This window comes from Protopterus annectens, chromosome 7.part1 (genome assembly GCF_019279795.1).
Source record: "Protopterus annectens isolate FY-2018-M chromosome 7.part1, PAN1.0, whole genome shotgun sequence".
Classification (NCBI taxonomy): domain Eukaryota; kingdom Metazoa; phylum Chordata; order Ceratodontiformes; family Protopteridae; genus Protopterus; species Protopterus annectens.
This window is the reverse complement of record NC_056740.1, coordinates 214,548,898-214,569,849: the sequence shown is the minus strand read 5'-3', so window position 1 is coordinate 214,569,849 and position 20,952 is coordinate 214,548,898.

The following is a 20,952-nucleotide window of genomic DNA, read 5'->3' as shown; positions in this document are numbered from 1 at the left end:
TAGTCTAGATTCTTGTCTGTAAAATACAATGGAGCAAAAATGGAGCAAAGCCAAGTTTTGAAATGAGGTATGCAGGTATAACAGGGGAAAATGGTTTGTGGTTTATATGAAAGATCAGTGTTTACACATTGCCAGCTCATGTACAGACAACTATTCCATTTGTTCAGCTTGACTGGAAACAAACACACTATCCCTCTCACCTATGCAACTAAACTGAACTACTCTGTTATTGTTTACATTTCTGCCTATTTTCTTTGTGAAATGTTTTGCATTTCATCTGGGCTGAACCTAAAACAGGTCAACATTAATCAATGCACTACTCTGGTAAACTAATATACATATAGAAATAAATACATTTTACAGATTAGCTGTCTGAGGTTTCCGATTCCTGTTTGCTGTTTATCAGCATGGTGAGCTCTGTTAAAGGTTTAAATCTGCATGTTAACCTGGAATCACTAAGACTTGTGGCTCTAAGATCATGTGCCAAGGCTGTTTTACTAATTCTTTTTTTTTCTGTAGTTATGCTCTCGTTGTGTAAAGTGGGCTGTCTAATTCTAAAATGTGTATTTTTTATTTTAATTGCGTGAGTAAAGCCATATTAATTAAGTTAAATAAATGTGTTTGTATATGCTGTAGGCTTAGCAGCTGTACAATTACTTCCTAGTTGTATGTCATTTGGTGGCACTGTCTGATGATGTTGTAAGGAGCAAACAGTATGTAGCAAAATTCTTCAAGGTATTTACTTGAAGAGAGTCTTACCCATATCAATGACCGTGGTAATAAATTGAAAATACTAGCATAGTACAAGTACATTGAAGGCTATAGTGCAATATGATGCATACAAACATAGTAGGACGTACACACATAATTACACCAGCAGTGAACAAAAACAATCTGATATTATACACACACACACACACACACACATATGAATTCATTGTTTTTTTCATAATTTAATATAGCAAAATTGAATATATGATGTCAGTGGCAATAGGTAAAGCATGTGTGCTTTTTGTGATTTTGAGAGAGTTTTGCAGATCCCTGAAACTGAATAACCTCAAACAGTGAGCTATAGCCCAAGGATTATCAACTACATAGGCAGGATATAGAAAGGTAATTAGAATCAGGTTAGTAAGAGAAGGTAAATGGTAGGGTTGCCACCTCTTGCAATGCTGAAAACCAGGCCAAAGCCACTCCACCTGCGCTACTCGTGACTCTGCCCAGGCCCAACCAATCTCCAGACACATACACACCCTTTTTATGACATAAATGTATATGCCATTAGGGCAGAAGATCCCTTTTACTCCCTTTTTTGCCTAACTTTTGTAGAGTATCTTGGACTCTACTGCATCACATTATCAATGCTTTTTGTCAAAATAAAGCAGAGACAGGTTGCTTTTTTACAAACTCTGGCATTCTGTCCACACTTCTAAACAGAATACTGGAGTTTGTACAGCACTTTCTTGACTGCAGTGGAATCATTCTGATTTTGGATAGTCTGGAAAAATACCACATAGGTGGCAAGCCTAGTAGATGGTATAGTGTTAGTACAGACAGTTAAAATACATCAAGGAGGTTGCTGATAATAACATAGATGTAGAGTATATAATAGGATAAGCTTGATATGTGGATTATAAGTTTGAATGGGTAAGCCCATCCAACTTTTTCGAGGACACAGGGCAGCTATAACAAGCCAATGTTCTTTAGTGTAAGCAGTTCCACATGTATGTCAAACCTGGTATTGCCAGCAGGGTGTCATATAGCTGTATGGCCACAAGACTGTCCAATGCAAATGCTCCACCTGTAGGCTGGCATGGCTACCATACCTGCATACTCCCCATCCAAGAGAAAGGCAGGTTTGTGTGGTCCCTAGACCCCAGGGAATTAAATCTATTTTAGAAAACAGAGCACAGTGAGCCATGTCCACTGGAGATTGTAGGATGGCTCAAACCACACTGAACTGCTTTTATGTATGGGTCTAAGAGCCCCCCAACTCCTGAAGCCTGCAGTACAGCTTCACCTGTATAAGAAACTTGTTACTGGGCAGTCTGGCTTCCCAATAGGTACTGCCTGCAGTACCTAGGCCCATGCAGTGGTGGACCTTCCACCTTGACAGGAAGTCCATTCATTTCAGTATACATTTTTCATTCCAGCACTATTCCGACTGACATACTGCTATTGCATTCTGTCATTAGGGTGATTCACATGCCCCTAGTTTTCCTTCTATAAGTCATCATCCCATGGTAAACAAGTGTTTGTTATAGTGTTATAGTGTAATTACACTGTATGCCAAGCATTGTACACTTTACTAGGAATTTTATGCTTGTCCATTTCACTTTTGTTGCTTGGTATTTAAATATAACTGCATTTAGTTACTTATTGAATGATTGCCTGAATGAGTGACTGATTGATTATGCTACACTCTGTGTCACTTTATGGGCTGAACTTTGCAGCAGACTACTGAAAACATGCCTGTCCACTGCATGCTACTTATCTCCCTACTGCATCAACAAAATGCAGGACTATGTGACTTAGAGGTTTATTTTTAGTTCCGGTCTCCAGTGCTGAAAGCTTACCACAGTATCAGCTAGTTACTCACCCCTACAAAGGCTTGTTGTGTTCTTCAACCCAGCCTGGGTTAGCATCATCAAAGCACTGAGAGTCATGATGCTAATTTGGATAGCAGGCAACAGTGTGTGCCTAATGCTGAGGAAAAGAAATTAATTTTAAAATGTATTTTTCATTATTAGTATGTTAAAATTTAAATAAAATCTGGACCATAACTACTGAAATAGACATCTTTTAAAGGGGAACACAGGTTTGACTGATACTTTGGATTAGGTCTGCGGCTGACAAAAAAAAAGTGGAAGATGCCCCTAAAAACAAGATGAATGGTGGATACAGATAATGCTTTCAAAAATCTAAAATATATACTATGTTCAAAGCTATTACTGGTATCCCCAGACTTTAGAAAAACATTTGTGGTGTACACGTATACTTCAGATTTGAGTCAAAGGACCAGGAGTTGGGGAAAATCACAGAGTTTTTCATTTGAACCTAAGTTAAACATGGATAAGATGAAACACATCACAATTAAAAGGACATATTGAGCAATAAAATGGACCCTTTCTTCCCCTGAGTGCTATTTCCTTAGAGAAAAGTTCACAGTAGTATCTGATCATGCCCCCATGTGGCTTCACAAGCAACAAAATGGTAACGCCAATCATTATCAGTGAGCCCTGTCACCTCAACAGATTAAGTTCCATCTAAACATATAGCTGGCTCAACTCACCTCAATCGGAATGCCCTGTCGTGGGTTAATAGGCCATCTACTAAGCATGAAGCCAAGTTTTTAGGCTAAGGGATCATTGTAGCATAGTGCAGTGGTTTTCACCAGTTATAAGACAAGGTATAAGGTAAAAAACATACGTAAGTAGTGGTGTAGATAATGTTTTTTATACAAAAATGTGTATATAATGGTGAAAGCAATAGAAACAGAGTGATGTTTCTTTAAATCTAGTAGTGCATGTTTTGTTCAGGTGTATCTGTTACTTTAAGAAAAGTAAGCTACCTAGCTGTGTTACTATGAACAGATTTTTGGATATTATGTAAAAGAAGACTGGGCCAAGCCCATTTAAAAAAAATGCTTGTCCTTTGAGAAAGGAATCAAATGTCTACTAGAGTAGTGACTGAGAGAGACAGAGAGAGAGAGAGAGAGAGAGAGAGAGAGAGAGAAAACTGACCAAAGTGAAGGAAGATGTTGGAGAGGAAGCTGGAAAGTGTTCCTGCCAGAAGAATCCAGAGAGAAAGCAACCAGCAAAGACCATTTTCAAGCAGCATAAGACATAAATACATATGACTAAATTAAAATATACTGGCTACACATTTTAGTTTAACCACAAGACAGTTCATTTTGGAAGAACCTTCCTTATTTGCACTTGTATACAATAAAATACACTATTAAAAAAGAATGGCGGTGTCAGCCACTGTAATCTTATGCAGTATATAAAGTACAGCATTGGTGAGTATATCAGTGAGACCAGTTATGTTATATGGGTTGGAGACAGTGGCATTGACAAAAAGGCAGGAGTCAGAGCTTGATGTGGCAGAGTTGAAGATGTTGAGATTTGCACTGGGTGTGACGAGGATGGACAGGATTAGGAATAAGTATATTAGAGGATCAGCCCAGGTTGGAAGGTTTGGAGACAAAGCCAGAGAGGCAAGATTACATTGGTTTGGACATGTGCTGAGGAGGGATGCTGAGTATATTGGGAAAAAGATGCTAAGGATGAAGCTGCCAGGTAACAGGAAAAGAGGAAGGCCTAAGATAAGGTTTATGGATGTGGTGAGAGAGGACATGCAGGTGGTTGGTGTGACAGAGCAAGATGCAGAAGACAGGAAGAAATAGAAACAGTTGATCTGCTGTGGCGACCCCTAATGGGAGCAGCCGAAAGAAGAAGAAGATTGGTGAGTATATCAGTATGCAATATAACAATTATATTAGAATGCCATTGCCTGTAAGCATAACAAAGGAAAGCAAGGAAGTGTATGTGGCTGAAATTTTAATAGAAAGTCAAAGTAGCTGACTGGGCATTATGACTGGCTAAACTACTTTACTTAAGGTCTCCTCACTACTTTTGTGACATAGACCTTACTATGATAAAAAACCTTCCATTTTGAATTACAAACTGACTTTAGCCATAACAACTACCATTTCATGAAAACAGCAGTTAAACATTGTCACCTCACAGCAAGAGGTTTCTGGTTTGACTCTTGGCTGGGGTGCCTTCTGTGGGAAGTCTGCATGTCCTCACTGTGTTCAGATGGGTTTCCTCTGGGCAATTCTGAAAATATTTTAAAATATAGATAATTTACTATGATAACAAACAAGTTACAGTAAAACCTCTACAGATACCATTTCCCTTCATGAATTTAACAGGTAATTAATAGTTCAGTAATCTTTGCAAATGTGTTAACCCGCACTATACAACCTACAGCCAACATACAGAATCAAACCCAGTTTTCCCCTTCCTTCCATGGCATTTCACGTCTATTCTATTATCAAACCATTACCTCAAAAATCATTAGAAAACTACTTGAGAAATAAACTCAGAGAAGAAATCTAATCTGAACTAAATATAACATTCATCCTTTCTTCCTATGTACGGGTCTCAGCAGATAGCCAACCCTAACCACTCAAACATGTTTTAATCTTTTCACAACTACTAGTATAATAGCTCCTCGATTTAAGCACTCCCTAATTATCTCTATTCCTGAAAAGGTTCTCCTTCTACATCACAAAACATTGTGCCAAAATGGATCACACCACCTTCAATATTATCTGTACAGTGATAAATAAGAATTACTTGGGCATGCACTTCCAAGATGGCTGCACACTAATCAACAGCTCAATTTCAGCTCTCCCAGTATGAAAAAAACTGAGAAATAAGAACCAGTGATATTGTCAGCTTGAGTAAAATTCAGTTAATGGCTAGTAAGTATACTGCCTGGATATAAGCAAAGAAGTAATTTAGAGAACCTGAAGCAAAATCAGCCGGAAAAGGTGAAGAAAAACATTGGCTGGGAAGAATCCTGCAGCTGTTCAGTAAAAAGCAGTTCAAGCTTCAGCTTTGATACAAGAGTTGGCGTCCAGTAACTTAGAGGAAAAAATAAATCAAATATGCTCAGAGGAAATTACAATTAATGAAACATTCAAGGAGTATATCCACACAGATGACAAAGGGCTGGAAAATAGAAATAACTTTAACTAGTTATTCAGATGAACTGATAAAACTGCAATAATGAGAGGTTAAAATGAAGAAAAGGCTGGCTAAATATGAGACTACCTGCTTCAAAAAATTATAAGAGTTAGAAGACAGAGCACGCAGAGAAAACTTGAGATTTTCTGCTGTACCAGAGAAACTGGAATGAACAGACTGTATTAATTTTATGAAATTACAAATAAGCAACAGGATTGGTATTCCACAGCAAAATTTGTTAATTGAAAGGGGACATCGAGTGTACACTCCAAACTTGGCAAATGACAAAGCAGCCAAGATCTGTATTAGTAAAGATGAAATAATACCAGCAGAAAGAGTTGATCCTGACAATACTTTGGCAGAAGGGAAATGTATTAAAAATTGGAGATGGCAGAGTTTTTGTGGAAAATGATTATTCAATGTACACTAGACAGAAAAAAAGCAAATTTATCCCAGCAATCAGGGAATGTCAAGAGACAGGTGTAAGATTCAAACTGCTCTATCCAGCTGTCTTTAAAGTGTTTTTTTTCTGAAGGATAAATGTAATTTTTGATGCAGAACAGGCTAAAGCAGAAATAAAAAAGATTATCCAACAAAAAGTGAGTTAGCAAGCAGAAGCGGACTTTGCTTCGCATTCATCTGATGGTAAGGTTCATAGAGAGACTTTGCCAGTGAAAACTTTTCCAATGTTCTAAAGGAAAATGCTTGAGAAACAGAAGAAAGCACATGAGTTGATGAGAAGAACCAGCAGTACTTTGGACTTAAACCACAGTCAGGTGTTGGGAGATGGAGATGAACAGGAACAAGACCTGGAACTCCAAAATTAGTGAATACTTGGAAGACTGTAAAACATCTTATTGCATTTGTGAAATTTAATTTTGCAAGAAAACTGATTGAAAAACAATGGACTTTTGTTGACTTTGTTAAACGTGTGGGTGGACTGTAAAACATGTACACAACTTTATATCATTAATATTAAGAAGAGCACTAAAAGGGGGAATCGAACTGTAAGTAAAACAGTTAGAGAGGTGATTGTAAACACAAAATGGGAAATTGTCTAGGATTAAAATGTCCCACAAAGACAGCTAGCATAATACTTACCTATGAACCTATAATAGTTGAAGGATTTTATCCAGAAGCAGAAGAGGGCAAGAGTTAAGTTGGATAAGTAAATCTTTCAATACAACAAGGGAGTTTAGGATTACCCGATTTGAAGGGATATTTTAGAATTACATGCTTAAGGCTCATATACATAACACAAGCAGAAGTTTACAATTCAAAGTGAAAAGGATGATGAAGGCGTTGGGAGATAATCAAGAAATAAAAAGAGTGTGGGATTTTGGATACAGATCCTCAAAGAGAATAATAAACATAAAGAATTTTATATTTATAAATCGCAGAAAGTATTCTAATAACTAAACCAACATGAGAATAGAGGAAGGAGATTTTGCCAATAAGGATGACTGCAAGTAGGGGTGCAAAAAATAAGCAACATGGGGCAGGAATTTACTGGAGAAGACTGGAAAAGAAGTCAAGGTAATAGGAGCAAATAACTAGACAGGGAAAGGTAATAGCATGGGGTGAAACCATGAAGACTTTTGGACTACTGGTTAGAAATTGCCTTCCCTTCCAGGAGTTGATATTATAGTATAGTCAAAGGGAAAGCGATATGGGAATCTTAAGTGAAAGATCTTCTCTGGCAGAGTTTTTAGTTAAATCTTGAACAGAAGATGCTGTTATAAAATACAGCATGATAACTATAAGAATCAATCAAATTATATTAAAAAGATTGGGAAGAGAGACTGGAAAAGTAATTTACAAGGGAACAATGGGAGGACATATATGGCTCCTAAGTATGCAACAAAGTCCAGAACATTTAGTATCTTTGCTTGGAAGTGTTTGCATTGGTATTTTTATACTCCAAGCAGATTAATAAAAATTTTTCCTTATCAAAAGTTGGAGGTGTGATGGGTCAGCAAGAGGTAACTGGGAACATATGTTTTGGGAATGTAATGAGTTGACAACTTTTAAATATTCTCTACAGAGTACTCTGTCATAAATATTCGGTGACCAAATGGTTGTAACTAAGAAAATGATTCTTTTGAGCTGAATTGCCGAAACATAGTAAGCTAATTAAGTTTAATTCTGTTGGCTGTCAAAAAAGCAATTACGAGAAAATGGAAATCAGGGTCTAAACCAACTGTATTTAAAGGACTGAATATTATAAAACATATAAAAGAACTGGAAGAGGTAACTTAAGAAAAAAGAAGGAAATTGCATATAAATAAATGTAAATTGTGGGAACAATACATGCAGAATAATGTTCAGCAGGAAGATGAGGAGTGATGTTTAAGGGAAGGTGGAATTCAACAATTTATGTAATGCTGGACTGGGGATAGCTACAAGGAAAAATATATGTGATGTATAATGTATGTAAATGAGAAAAAATGTTAAGATTTTTTTTTTCTTTTCTGTTAATGTATGATTGCCTGTGTCTTGAGTGCTAATTTAATAAAGGTGTTTAAAAAAGATGTATTTAGGCATGGAGAAAGGATGGCTCTGAAAATCATTTTTTATTGCTCACACGCATTTGTCTGAAAGATCGACCCATTCTATCCTCTTTAGTAAACAAAACTAAGAGCACTGGGATTTAGCCTAAAAACTTTACCCTTTGTTCTATCACTATTTAGCACTCTATTAAGTCTGGGGATATGCTAGCAAAAAAGGACACCTTTACATTGGAGTTGCCAAAGGGGTCAGTTTTTGACCCTTAGTATTTTCATTATTTGTCAATAATATCACAGTGAACATACATTTCTCAAAATTAACCTTCTATGACAATGACATAATTCTCCACGGGACAAGGTCCATCACTGCCCTCATCCAAATATAATTTCAAAATTACTTCTGGCAAGCATGCAGTTGATTCACAATTAACTATCTAAAGCTTAAGACCAATAAAACATCATCCATGCTGTTTGGCAAGAGCCAAAATCTAGCTAAAAGTAAATAAGCTGCCTTTGGAAACTCCAGACAAACAGAAACCAGATAATTTGGCCTTACATTCAATCCCGATTTGTCACTTAAAACCCACTCAGACATAACAATTAACAAGGCAGGAAGACAACTAACAGCCTCCTACACATCACCTTCCATCTTACTCCTCAAGCAAGATAGGCTCTGGCAATTGGTGTCTTCCTTTTCCCACTTAGACTGTGAACTCTCTATAATAATCCTGTAATTCCTCCAAAAATACTCTGTTCAAAACATCACAGACAACATCTATTATTTATCCCTGTATCCCCTGGGAACAAAACCTTTGTACCTTCCTAGATAAAGCTAACCATGTACTAATGACTGCTCACTCACCCTTCTTTTCTATACATTTACCTTAAGACTCTTCTACAGAAATTACTGTTATACCCTAATAAATAAACTACAACTAAAAATATCTCCATATAACCTATGTATAGAAAAAGATATTTACCCTGAACTTTCAAAGACCTCCTTTTAGCAATCATATACGTGGAAAACATTTTAGCAAAATAGTGTCAGCAAGTGAAACCACCACTCACTAAACCTAAGAAAATTGACTAGCTACTCTATATTTAGAAAAAACTTTTTGGGCATCCGAAAAAAAAACAAAAACTACTTGTTCATGTTTTAGAAATGTAGGACAGGCACCCTAACACTCAACATGGCACATGAATCTTATAACTATCACTAATAAATATAAATGTCATCCAGCTGTAGAACACATGAATAAGCAAATTCAAATACCTAAGCTTGTCATTATGCAAGCATTTTTTTCTTTCATCTGTAATCTCAAGTATAATTTAGGTGATATTATTTTATAATATTCAATATGTACTGTTTATTGAATAGCAAACTGGCTCAGAAATAGAACCCAGGAAATGAGGGTATAAGGCTATACCTCCTCCAGAAGACCTGTCACTAGTTGTGTACTTTAGGGTTCAGTCCTTGGGCCAAACCTCTTTGGTATTTACTCTTTGGATGTCAAAGCAAATGTTAAAGGGCTTATGACTGACAATGTTTGCACATTAGTGTAAACTTGGCGCCACCATAAAGTTGGCAAAAGACACCAAAATCCTTCAAGACAGTCTTTTCCAAACAAATAGCTGGTGTCAAAACCATGGAATAAAACTAAATATCAAGAAATGTATAATCATATCCTTTAACAAGCATGACTTCATTGAAAGTTGATTCCATGGTTAGAGATCTGGGAAACTATGCTGACAATGAACTGTGTTGTGATCACTATGTATCCACAATTATAAGAAAGTCCGTTTTTATCGCACAGCTTATATCTAAGGCTATAGAATCCAAGTCCAGAAATACAACAATTCCACTGTGCTCAGCTCTCATCAGGCCAATTGTTGAATGTAATGCCTCATTTGGTATGTACCTGACCAATCACTTGACACAACTGGAGCAAACAAAATGCTTTTGCACTTAAAGAAATCAAGGGCCTAATTCACAAAAACTATGCAGATCATCTCAAAGCCTTGTTCTTTTTCTCTGTATCATACAAGATACTAAGAGGCAACCTCTACCTCACATATGGAGCCTCAACCAGACCATATCCTGTCAAGTCTATCAGACATTTTCAAGCTCAATGGTAGCATGTACACCTGCTCAAGGGAACTCAAACTCTTTTGCAAGACAAGTAAAACATGTGTGAGGGATAGCTACGATTCACGAAGAATACTTAGTTTATGGAATTATCTTCCACTCCACATAAAGCAAAGTATTTTCCTTATACTACTCAAGCATAATTTGGATGAATGGATGGAAAACCACAAATTCACCTTCAGTTTAGCACCAATGTCCCTCATGGATAGGGGCAACAAGTAAATCTCCCAACATATCCTTATTCATCCCACCTGTGGGTTATTTGTATGGACAATCCAAGGGCTAAGAACTACTATGGGAATGTAAGGCCAGGCATCTTAAGATCCTCACAGATCAATAACCTTATAAATATATGGCCTTATTAACCTATGATGATCTGTCACTGAAATGATTGCAAATTTGTTGTGCTGTAAGATTCCAATTTAATTAACTCTGTTACATATGTCTGGATGTAACTGTCTCTGTGCAGTTTGTGTAAAAATTGGTAGAATTCTGTTTCCCAATAATTTGCAGTGTAAATATTTCTGTCATGCTGTGTCATGTTATAATTTATGGCTGAAAAGGGTTATAAGACCACCCCATCTACCTAGTTAATAAGCAAAATAAGTAAATACAATTCCATACCTCTGCATCACAGCTGATGTTAGACAGTATGTCCTACACAGACACACAGGGATTCAATCAAGCTCTATTATTACATATACATACTAATGCAGTATTATTTCCACTAATGGGAACCACTATAACAACCAAAGTTTTCATTAGAATAATATGCAAATCACCCCCAATCCACACACGTGGCATGTAAGATGCAGATTGTCATGAATTGTTTACTGCAGTGTATGTGAAGCAGGGAATGGCAATGATATGTTGCTGTCCAGTGCCACTACAGCTGTTTAGAATTGTCATTCCGTAAATTTGTAGGAATATGGTACTATAGATGGCTGGTATGGCCCATTTTAACCTACACGTGCAGAGTGCCCATTAACACAGTGAAAATACACTGATACATGTAACAGGTACAGTAGTACACAGTAGGTTACAATACCATCTCCTTAGTAGTAAGTAATAACCATAGACATACCTGTGCTGTGTCCCAAATGGACAAAAGTATGACAAATATGTGAAAAAGTGACCCAGCTAAAATGAACGAGTGTGATCTGCAGCAGGCAAACAACTGAATTACTGAATATGCAGCACATAAAGTGCACACAGTAATACTGTCTGCAGTCTGTGTGTGCGATGACAGGGCCTTGTTAAATAACAGCATCCCACACCTTAAGGTTGTTTATTTTTAATGTCAGTGATTATTTTGTTAGTCTTTCCTTGAATAAAAAAATACTTTTTTCAGCTTAGGTTTATGAATCTCTGTGTAGAAAACTTATGTCTAATTGCTGTTGGGTGGAACAACATTCATTGCAAAGGAACCTGCAATGACACATTGTTACTGTGATAAAGAATAATGATAATTTAATAAGTATTTTCACATTACTATGTAGCCAAAAGTTCAGTAACCAAAAACCAACAGTAACCAATAACTTCTCCTTGTTCTTGTTTTAACCCTTCTCTGGTGACAGACCTGCAGTGCAGCTTTAACCACGACTCCCTCATTCTGCTTGCTATCATATGGCTTTCTGTTAGTGAAATAAGCTGATGGCATCCTGCATGTATTGTAAAGGATGTCCTTGCATGCATGATCTGACATGGAGCGATTTATTTTTATGAACTGCCCCAATGTCCTGGCCCCATACGTACAACAGTATGTGCAATTCTACTACACCACTGCAGACTGTCTTTACAAATCCCCTGACCAATCACCCTGCCATTTTAATTATACTTCTGGAGTAAGATAAATATATAAAATAAGTAACAATAAAATACTGTACTGTTACTGTAACATTTAAATTGCATGCGAAATAAACCATAGAACAATATGGCAGGGATTTAGTGACCTGCATATTCTCTAGCAACTAAACAAATGATTGTGCTGTTCATAGATGTTAAACTACAAATTTAAATGTACTAACTGCTGGCAGTAAATGTTTGGCACTGTTTATGTCTGTTAGCAAGTTGGGTTATGGTCCAAGCGACCCATTTTCATCAATGATCTAGGCCATAGGCAATACAAATATGTTGTAAATTAACTCAGGCATATTATGGTTTAATTTAAAGAGAAAAATCTATTGGGCCTTAATAAAGTGATTATCATGCAAAGGTTTTACCAAATGAAGATACCCGAGTATGATCATTCCTAAGTCTACTGAATTGCAAGTAAGAAATCACTTTTAATTTTTTTATTTTTATTTTTATTCAGAAAAGCACACAGTATAACCAGTGAGATTGCAGAACTATGTGGGTAAAGATTGTGATCTGACAGTTAGTATATACAGAAATGTAAATATGTGTGTATGGACTCATCCACCTGAAAAGGCATTTTTTTAAATTTCATTTAAAGCTGATGTTGTAGATTGTCAGTTTAACAGATGTATTGATGTATGGTCTTTAATGGTGCAATATTGTACTACAGATCCTACCAAAATTGTAGTCATTTGTATAGCCAGAAGGAGTATTGGTATACATTTGAGCATTTTTTTTGTGTAACAGCACTATGCCATTTTACTGGTAATACTGCAGCCCTAAGTACTACATAAAGGACAAGCCACAAAACAGTGTGCATATCTAACTAAATGTCCATTATGATATATTTTTGTGTTCATGCTATTCACAGAAGGGCTGGCCTTAGGTCAGCTGATGACCTAGATGAAAGGGCTCCATGGTGCCTCCCACTGCCCACTGACCCCCCCCCCCCCCCCCAGCCATACACATCACCCAGTTTCCAACAATCCTGGCCTACCTGCACCATCCAAATTACTATTTTCTTTTTCTCACAGTTTGTCTTACTCTTCAATTTTTGTGTGTATTTATTAATTTACTCAACACATTTTAAGTAGACAAGACTGCACTCTGATAACTGTGGAAGAAACAACTACATCACATCAGGGCCCCAAGAAGTCATGAGGTTTCTAGATGCTTCTAAGGTGCATTTTAAGTTTTTTTTTTTTTTTTAAACAAGCTTTACGTCCAATAATGGCCTGAACATAAATCATGATTAAGGGATGAAATTCAGTCTTTGCTCTTCAACTTTGTTTTTTTTTTCCTGAATCTTTTCAACACACCCTAATTGACTAGGACTGTATTGTAGTAACTGTGATGGAAGTGACTGCATTAAGCCATAGATGCTGTAGATGCTCTGAGGTGCATTTTATGATTCTTTTAAACAACCTTTTCATCCAGTGATGTCCCGAATACAAACCATGATTAAAGGAAGGAATTCAGTCTTGTTCTTCAACTTTGTGGTTTTTTTTCCTGCATCCTTTCAACTCATCCTAACTGTCCAAGACTACACTGTAATAACTAAATTAAAATGAGGGTTTAGGCACCCAGAAGTTATGGAGTTATAAATGCTCTGAGGTGCATTTCAGAACCTTTTTCCAACCTTTTGATACAATGATGGTCTGAACAAAAATCATGCATAAGGGAAGAAACTCAGTCATGCTTTTTTGTTTTAAGGAACAAATGAGTTGTATCCAAGGTTTAATGCTCAAGGTTGACCAAATAGTGCACAATAAACAGATAAGGCAAATGCTTGTGATGATACATAAATCATATCTGTAAATAGTAATGGCTCACTACCCCACCTTAAAAAGGTAGTCACTTTCTATGTATCCCTGTCTGATGATAAACTGGATTGAAAGTTAAAGGTCATATTATATAAGTTGCTGCTGTCATGTGTGTATATAGCATGCCTCTTTACTCCTACCTGCAAAAGACAGCCACCTTCTCTGTACCCCTCCATGTCAGACTTGGGGAAAACTGAAAAAAATAAATAGAACATATTTGCTAACAGACATATATAAACAGAATGCCCATTTATCCTCTGCCAAAAGATAGCTACATATATATTCATCTTATGCTTGATTGTGAGGAAAATGAAAACAAAATACAGTAATGTTTCCAAATTATTTGACAGTGCATTGTTCCTTTGCTAGTGTAGTGACCCTCTATTTACCTGTTTAATGTTTGTGTGGAAAGTTAAAGCCCAACATAAGGCAGTGCCCTCTGTGGTTTGGGAGGAAAGTTAAAGAAATAATGGTATCATCTCCAACTCCCCACACAAGTTGCAGCCACCTTCTGAGCATGCCTCTCAGCAGAAATGGTTTTAGAATGGCGGGGTTGGTCAGGGCAGAGGCCACTACTAAAACGATATCACAAAACACTTATTCAGCCTTGGTGTGAAGGGGTAACCAACCCCCCCCCCCGAAGCTCTGAAGGACGGGGTATTTTTGTGATGCATTATATCCTTTTTTTAGAGGTGACTGTTTAAACTGAGGAAATGACAGGAGAGGTAGTTGCTTTCATCCAGACAACCCCCACCAAGAAGTTAGAACCATGTACAAGGAAGATGTCAAGTTGTGATAAAAGACAATATCCATGTGCATTTTACCTTTGTTCCAAACAAACAGCTGCTATACATTAAAATATTCCAAGTTACATCACACAAACCACCCTAGCCTCCAAAGCCAGAATAATAAGCAAACAGCAGCAGACAACTAGTCATTTTCCTTTAAAGACAGACCCAGCAACTATACATAATCTGCCTTTTTAATTTCTCCTAGTCTTTTGAGTTTCTAATACCATGACGGGAATGGACCCCATTCCTAAGTCAAAGTATGATTAAAGTTCATGAAATTAGTATTGTTTCAATCTTTGATGTCAGCCAGAAGTGCTCTTCGCAGCACCTGCAATGTGCCCAGTAATGACTCCTTCTGCAGTCATATGGAGTTGCATGTATTGGTAACATATTCAAATACGATTGTAAATTCTTTTTTATAAGACCTGTTGCTCCTACTGCAGTTGGAATTGTCTGGGTATCTTTCTTCCACATTGCTCTCATTTCTGCCTGAAGATCCTGATATTTTATGACTTTGTGTCTCTCTGTATGCAAGACACTCTAACCACTGGGTATGGCAATTTCAATGATCAATCAATGCTACTTTTGTCTTCTTTTCTTGGACCACTATATCCGGTTTTCTAGCGTCTATCTTTTAGACTGTTGGCAATGAATGATCCCATGTGATGTAGGCTTCATAATTTTCTATGATGCTTTATTGCTCATGTTTCCAGTGTTTTTCAGCCACTTCAATACTATAATGTTTGCACAATCCCCAGTGCAACAGTATATTATTATGCCTTTTAGTATACAGTCCTTCTGCCATTAGTGTGTCGCAACCAGCAACAAGGTGAGTGACCGTTTCCAATTTGTTTTTTACAAAACCTATATTTGTCTGTTTCTCCCACATGTTCAATGGACTTTGTAAACCAATGTGTACATAGACCACTGTCTTGTGCTGCCAATATTAACCTTTCATTTCTTGGTTTGAATTTGCCTCTCCTTAATCATTTCTGCATTCGTTCCTGATCAACATGATCAGAACAGAAGTTTTCTATAGTTGCAACTATATTTATCTTTTTTCCACATTTCTTGCCTTCTCATCTGGTCCTTCCACTTATATTCTTTCTTTTGTTTTTTGGCACATTCAGTTGCTGGCTGTTTTTTATCTACTTCTGGTTTGATTTCCATTCCTGCTTGACATCTATATGCTTCTGCTAAATTAAGCAGAGAAGTCATCTTAGATTTATTCTCCTCATGTTTCAAAACTTTCACTACATTTGGATCTTGTGAGGGCAGTAGATATGTGTGGAGTCCCACGAATGCAGATCTATACATGTAATCAATTTCAAGGAGGCCCATCCCTCCTTCGGAACAGAGAATATATAATCTTGGTATACACTCATCATCATCATCTTCTTTCGGCTGTTCCCATTAGGGGTCGCCACAACAGATCACCTGTTTCCATTTCTTCCCGTCCTCTGCATCTTGCTCTGTCAAACCAACCACCTGCATGTCCTCTCTCACCACATCCATAAACCTTATCTTAGGCCTTCCTCTTTTCCTGTTACCTGGTAGCTTCATCCTTAGCATCTTTTTCCCAATATACTCAGCATCCCTCCTCAGCACATGTCCAAACCAACGTAATCGTGCCTCTCTGGCTTTGTCTCCAAACCTTCCAACCTGGGCTGACCCTCTAATATACTTATTCCTAATCCTGTCCACCCTCGTCACACCCAGTGCAAATCTTAACATCTTTAATTCTGCCACATCCAGCTCAAACTCCTGCCTTTTTGTCAATGCCACTGTCTCAAACCCATATAACATAGCTGGTCTCACTACCCTCTTGTAGACCTTCCCTTTCACTCTTACAGGTACTCGTCTGTCACAAATCACTCCTGACACTCTTATCCACCCACTCCATCCTGCCTGTACTCTCTTCTTCATCTCTCTTCCACACTCACCGTTACTCTGAACTATTGACCCCAAGTATTTAAACTCATCCACCTTCACCACCTCTACTCCTTGCATCCTCACCATTCCTCTATCCTCCCTCTCATTCACACACATATATTCTGTCTTAGTCCTGCTGACCTTCATTCCTCTTCTCTCTAGAGCATATCTCCATCTCTCCAGGGTCTCCTCCACCTGTTCCCTACTCTCATTACAGATCAAAATGTCATCTGCAAACATCATAGTCCATGGGGACTCCTGTCTGATCTCGTCTGTCAACCTGTCCATCACCATTGCAAATAAGAAAGGGCTCAGAGCTGATCCTTGATGTAACCCCACCTCCACCTTAAACACATCCGTCACTCCCACCGCAGACCTCACCGCTGTCACACTACCCTCGTACATATCCTGTACCACTCTTACATACTTTTCTGACACTCCTGACTTCCTCATACAATACCACAACTCCTCTCTAGGCACCCTGTCATATGCTTTCTCTAAGTCTACAAAAACACAATGCAACTCCTTCCAACATTCTCTGTACTTCAATCTTGGTATACACTGATTTTTATAAATCATTTGGTGAGCATGAAGCATCCTTCTTGTTTTAATATTTAATCTATACAACACTTTTTGGGGCCCGTCAGTCACTCCAAAACTGTAAGTTGGGACAGAAAGAGCAAATTGATTTATAGCTTGGATCTTGTTCCTAGATGTCAATGCTGTTCTCGGGATTAATTTAAGTCTTCTAAAGTATTCCTTACTGAGTTTTACTCACATTTGTTCATGTTTTATTGCTGATCCTTCATCATTTCCCAAGTATTTATACACTCCTTCTTGCTGAAGTTCTTTTATATCACATTCTTGTTCAAACTGATGTTTCCCTGGTGCTGCAGTTTTCCTGCTTTAAAGATTGCTTTTGCACATTTATCAAGACCAAATGACATTCTAATATCATCTGAAAAAGTTTTGACAACATGCAGCTGTGCTTTCAATTCCTCATCTGATGAGCTATACAGTTTTAAATCGTTGACAAAGAGAAGATGAGAAGTCAATAGATTTTGTTTTTTTCTAGGAGCCAAGTTGTAGGCATGGCCTAAGCTGTTAAGTAAACAGCTTAATGGATTAATGGCAAGGCAGAATAGCAACGGTGACAAAGAGTCACCATGGAATATCCCCCTTTGAATTTTTATCCCTGGGATAATAATCTGTCCTTTATCATGGCTTAATTTCAAAGTGGTCTGCCATTGTTTCATGGTTACTATAATGTAGTCAATCAGTGAAGGGTTGTATCTTATACATTTTTAAGCAGTCTTTTATCCATGAATGTGGGATAGTATCAAATGCTTTTTTGTAGTCAATACATGCCATACTTAGATTCTTCCCCTTTTTACAGTTCTCCACTAGAACTTTATTTGACAACAAATGATCCTTTGTTCCATATGATTTTCTTTTATTGCCCTTTTTGTTCTACTGCCATAATTGAGTTTTCTTCTAAATGACTGTAAACTCTGTTGGTGTCAATTACCGTGTATAGTTTATATGTCATCGGAAGGCAAGTTATTGGTCTATAATTTTTAGGGTAGCTTGCAGGTTCACTCTTAAGTAAGAGCATTGCTTTGCCTGTTGTTAGCCAGTTTGGTGTCTGTTCAGCGTGCACATATAAATAGTTCTTACTTATGGCTAAATTCTTGTGCAAAGATGTTAATACTTTTAACCAAAAGTTAGGTACTGCATCTGGGCCTAGGGTTTTCCATTTGGAAGCTTTTCTTAACTTTGTTTCAGTCTCTCTGGCTCTTACTTCATCCTATTTCATATCCTGTACAGTTGAAGTTCTTATTCTTTCTTTTATTTCTTCTATCCATTTAGCATCTTTGTTATGTTCCACAGGATCTTCATAGACACTTCTCCAAAATGTATCTACTTCCTCATTTTTTGGTGATCTTTCAATTCATTTTAGCTTATTTCCCAGTTCTTTGTAAAACTTTTTTGAGTCATCAACAAATTGCTTATTTTGTACTTTTCCTTTGTATTTTTTGTGTATCTTTTAAGTTTTTCCACCTGTGCTGAAATTTTTAGTTTATTTGCGATAGTGCATGATAGATCCTGATCTGTTCTTATACTATGCAGTGCTTTAATCACATTTATCTTTCTTAATATTTTTCTTGATCTGTTCCTTCTTCTATAATCTTCTAACAGTGACACTTCTTGTCTTAATTGCTTTATAGTTTTCTCTATTCGATACTTCCATGATGGTATTCAATTTCTCCCCTTCCTTTCCCTCACTACCCTGTGATCTTGTGGTAGAACTTTATCAGTTATTAATTTAGCTGCACAGTAGTATATCCTGTTTACTTCTGTTATATCACATGGATCTCTATGGACAGTCCTCACTAGTGCATTCATTTGTTTTATCAGACTTCTTACTTTTGGGTTTTATTGACCTTCTGCAGTCTGTTTCTCTATCTAATTGATCTTAATCTGTCTGTGCATATCAGCCGGTGTCCAGTTACGTAGTCTATCTCAGTTCTCACAAATGCACACTAGTCCTGCAATGCAAAGCCAGATAGTGACTGTGTAAAATTGAGGAAATGACGAAGATAGTCAGTGACAGTTACTTTCATCCAGCCAACTCCAGCCCCAACTCAGTAGTTGTAGCCATGACGTCTGATGGCCATGTCATATATTATACCTTTGCTTGACAGAGACAAGTTGCCACACATTAATGCATTCCATGTTGCTCCACACAAATAACAAAGACAGAAATATTGCAGAAGATATCTGGTTGATCCCTGCCAACACCACTGTAAAAATGATAATTATACTTACTTCACTGCTTCTGTCTCACATCATTCCTCTTAACTGTCCAGAATTCTGCAGAATGTCCCTAAAGATTACAGTCAATCAGTAAGGCCAGGCATTAGACATTTTTACTTCCTATTTTTTAAAAATAAAAACCTCAGTCCTGCCTGAAAGCCGCTGCCACAGCTTCATGCCTACATTTGAGTGCTGCATGGTCATTGCTGCATGTTGTCAAAGCAAGTGGAGCTCCACCTCCTCCCCCAGGATCCTGTCTCACCACTGGCACATTTTAGTGTAACAGAACACCATATTTATCTTTTTTTTTTTGTGCAAAGAAACAAAGTATTTTGTTGCTCTAAAACATAAATACATAAATAAATACATACATACATACATACATATACACATAAATAAATACATACATAAATAAATAAATGTGGAGAGAGGGACCCTGCATGCAGCGCATCCTAGGCGGCCACCTAGTTGGCCTATGCATTAAGACTGGCCCTGATTCACACTTAGGTAGGTAGGGTCAAGCAATAATTCATCAAAGGGACTTAACAGTCTCTAATGAATATGTGTACAAATGATAGGGGGAAGGCAGCATTTTGAGTACAAATACAAAATTTCTCCCTGCTGTACATCCCTACATTCAGTAAGCTCCAAAGATTCTTCACAAAATACCAGCCCATTCTATCTCTATATTGTTGTTTAGAAAGGTGTACACTTATTAAAAATAAACCAATGGTAGAAAAAGTGCCACAACGTCCTGCATTTATGGTGATTATAAACCAATAGAATCAGCAGTTTTGACATCACATCTTATGAAAAAAAAACACTGGTGCACAGTCTTTGGGCCAGCGCTTGTTCCACAGAAAAACAACAGAGTTCAACTGACTTACAAAATTACAGCAAATATGCTTTGATTGTATTTATTGTATTTATTGCAAGAAATAATAACTCAGATTTTAAGAATATTTTCTGCATTTTTTTATTCAACAAAGGAAGTACTGTGACTACAAGATACAGAAACTGGTTTACTGTTGTATGGATATATAGTCAGGCAGTTGATGGTAATATGACTCAAGAAGGATGATTTATGAAACATGGTAGTGTCCTCATTAACACTGTTAAAATGTACATGACTGTAACTTAGTGCTGTAAATTTCTAAAACTCTCACCACAACTTGTGTACCACAACTGTGTACATGCTTGACAAAATACAAGGTAACAGTTGTTTACATCCCAGCTTTATTTCATATTCTGTAAATATGAATTTGGATAGCATTATGAATGTTAGTAAGTTTTTGTTTTATACTTGTTTCTTCATACACT